We start from the raw sequence: 3231 nt of genomic DNA, 5'->3' as shown, positions 1-3231 counted from the left end.
TACACATTGAAAAAAAATAAAAATAATAAATAAAATATTTTTAAAAAGAATGCAGTGCAGTGCTTGGTTGAACCGTCTATCATTCCATAGAAACAAAGACAGGCATTTGAATGCTGCTTGTCCATTTCACTTGTTTGGCCAAATTGACCAGTAGCTGTTAATTGCCACTAAGAAAAAACATCACAAATAATGAATTCAGAAAGATATATATTTCTTGAGAATAATCTGGAGAATCATCTCATCCTCCAATCAGTTCTGGAATCCCAATGTTATTATTCACAGTCTCAGTAGTGTGTGTAAAACAGAAAACCTGTAATGACTCCACCTATAGATGCTTTTGGAAAACTGTAGTGCTTAGTGGAACACCTGGAATGAGCTTGGCAGTGCAGACCATCCTCCTCTGAGCATCAGGCCTTAATGTTGCATGAAAGTATGGTAAAGCAAATTAGTTATTTTCTTATTTTTCACTGTCTTCATTGTCATTGTTTTTGAAATTCATGCAAGTGGTAGCTGCTCCTTTTTTCTATAATTTGTTCCAGTGAGTTTTTATTAGTAGTTATGCTATGGAAAATCAGAGACGAACAGCCAAAGTCAGTGAGAAGAGGGAATTTTCTTTGGCTAGGAGGCCTGACCCACGGGTCATTCCATAAAGGAGCCAAACCCCCACTCCAGATTTTGGGGACTTTTATATTCATATATGAGGAAATGCAAGCAAAACACAAAACATCACAGAGGTGATAATTAAGTAAATTGGTAGGTACATCTAATGATTTATTTACAGGTTATGGTCATAAGATCACAAGAATGTGAAAACCTTGGGAAACAAAGACTTCGATCCCTTAGCATCCATCTATGTGCTCTATTTCCATTATATCTACATCATGTCTCAGGGTCCCAAGGTATGGGCCATTATGACCCATGTCCCCCTTTACTACCCTGAGAGAAGGACAGAGGACAGAGGAGAGGCTGGATAGAGCCAGTTTATGTCTCCTTAGGAAATATGCCTTCTGTCTGGCCGTCGTCCCAGGCTGAGACCCAAGATGTGGACAGGGACTTACTTGTACACATGCCTGTGCTACTCTCACACAGACATCCCACTTTTCACTTTCATTACCTGTTCACATCAGTGCAAATACAGGTAGCTGTGCCAGAGTATCTGGTTTAGTTTTAGTTAGGGAAGCGGCTGTTAAAGGAGGCTGTGGTTCTTCATTTTAATCTTGATGTCTTCAGCCAAGGTGCTGATTCCTAAAGATGCCCCTGGAGCAGTGCACTCAAGGTGACCCTTAACAAAGATGCCAATGTCAGACCACTGTTCTATATGTTTTTGTGAATTTCATAAATTAACACCGGCCTCGCCTCATTTGCATCCTTCCCTCTCTCCACTCCAATTTTGCCCTTTTGCTCGTTCCCTCTCGGATTCAGGACATTTTCTTCTGTCTTGATTATCAATTGGATAGGATCTGGAATTAACTAAGAGGCATGCTTCTGGACGGGTCTTAGGCCATTTCCAAGAAGGATTATCCGAAAGGAGAAGACATTACCCAGAGTGGACATCACTTTCTGACCGCTGGTTCAGAGGTAAAGATGTCAGAGAAAAAAGCAGAGTTGCCTCAGAGAAAAAAGCAGAGTTGCCTATGTGCCTACTTTTGCTTCTTGCTAGTGAGTGCATCTGTCATTGCTGCTGACATCCTCTACTGACATCAGGCTCCATCTTCTTTGACCTTCCAACATGGACTGAAAACCAGTGACTCTAATAATTTTCCACACCCCTTCAAGGCAAGATTGTGACTAGTAAAGTATCCAGCTTCACAGCCTAAATGTCTGCAGGTTCTCAACATCTCCAGCATAGAGGCATTCATGGTCCGTCTATGCAGCCCCTCTCATTTATAAGCCATTCTAGTAAATCAAGGTTAATAATACACACACATGGACACACAGACACACACACAGACACACAGACTCACACACAGAGACACACAGACATAGACACACAAGCACACACACACACACACACACACACACACAGTCAGTTATGTCGTGTAGAAAACTCTTCCTAATACGGTATCCAAATAAAGACGACCAAGATTATAAGGTCATTTGTATGACATTTTGAAGGTTCCTTCATCTTGCTGAGAAAGTCTTATTTAGTCTTTACTTTGCAATTTCCCATTTCTATTGCATTTTATTGTTTAGGAAAATTTAGGCTTTCATTTATACTCAGTTTTTCAGTTGTGTTTTGGGAGAGAAGATAATGCCAAATACAAAAGAAAAAGTTCACTGGAACTATTAAATATGCAAGAAAACTTTAATAAAACCATAGCAAGGGGAAGATGGTTGAACTTAGCCTCATTGACACAAAGGCCAGAAGGATTTTTAAAGTTGGGATGAACTACTGGACATCCCTGGAGAACATTAAGATGAGGTTTGTTACTTGAAAATTCCTCCAACCACAATGGTAACAAGCTATAGTCCCACCTCCTTCCCAAGCACCTCAGAAGGAGTCAGGGGCCTCCCACCCAATCAGTTGACCTTAGCTACATTGGGGGGTGGCGGGTAAGGATATATAAGCTGAGAATGCCGTGAGGCAGGCTTCTTGCCATTTTGTGTGGCTGTTGGGAAGTCACAGGACCTATGTTTGAGAGTGGACTTTCTAGCACAGCTGTAAATGAGGGGTCCTCCCACTCCTCTGTAAGTAAACCAGCACCCCAAGCTCAGTTAGTAAGTCCAATAAAATCGTTAGGTTTTAGAGGTTTTGGAGAATTCTTGCCTCAGGTTGTCTTAAGGATGGTGGGAGGAGGGAACCAGAGGTGCCACATGTGCCTTTCAATAGTGAATTTGACCTTACAAGGTTGTTGGTCTGAACTTGCTTAATGGCCACTGGGATATCAGTATTTGCTGACTGTAACTTGTCAAAGAAATTTAATTGCAATGTTCTTAGACTGATCTCTGCTGATGACATTTCAAAGGAATGGCTTTCAGATCCTTGAAGACTTCTGGACTGTAGAAGATTTACGTATCTAAGGAGACAAGGAAAGAAAGTCTAATTACAAGTTTTCTGAAGTAAATGGAGTGAAAAGGGGGAGATCAGAGCTCTATAGTCAGGAGGAAATCTTAGCATGTAGTCCAGCTGAGGAACACTGTGAAGCCATCTTGATGGAAATTTGGGGGGGGGGCGGTTACTGTCACAGAATCCGACTTTGTCTGACGCGGTTAGTTGAGGGAAGGAATTTC

Source organism: Nannospalax galili, unplaced genomic scaffold (genome assembly GCF_000622305.1).
Source record: "Nannospalax galili isolate Female #2095 unplaced genomic scaffold, S.galili_v1.0 scaffold858, whole genome shotgun sequence".
NCBI classification, from domain to species: domain Eukaryota; kingdom Metazoa; phylum Chordata; class Mammalia; order Rodentia; family Spalacidae; genus Nannospalax; species Nannospalax galili.
This window is presented reverse-complemented; position numbering follows the sequence as displayed.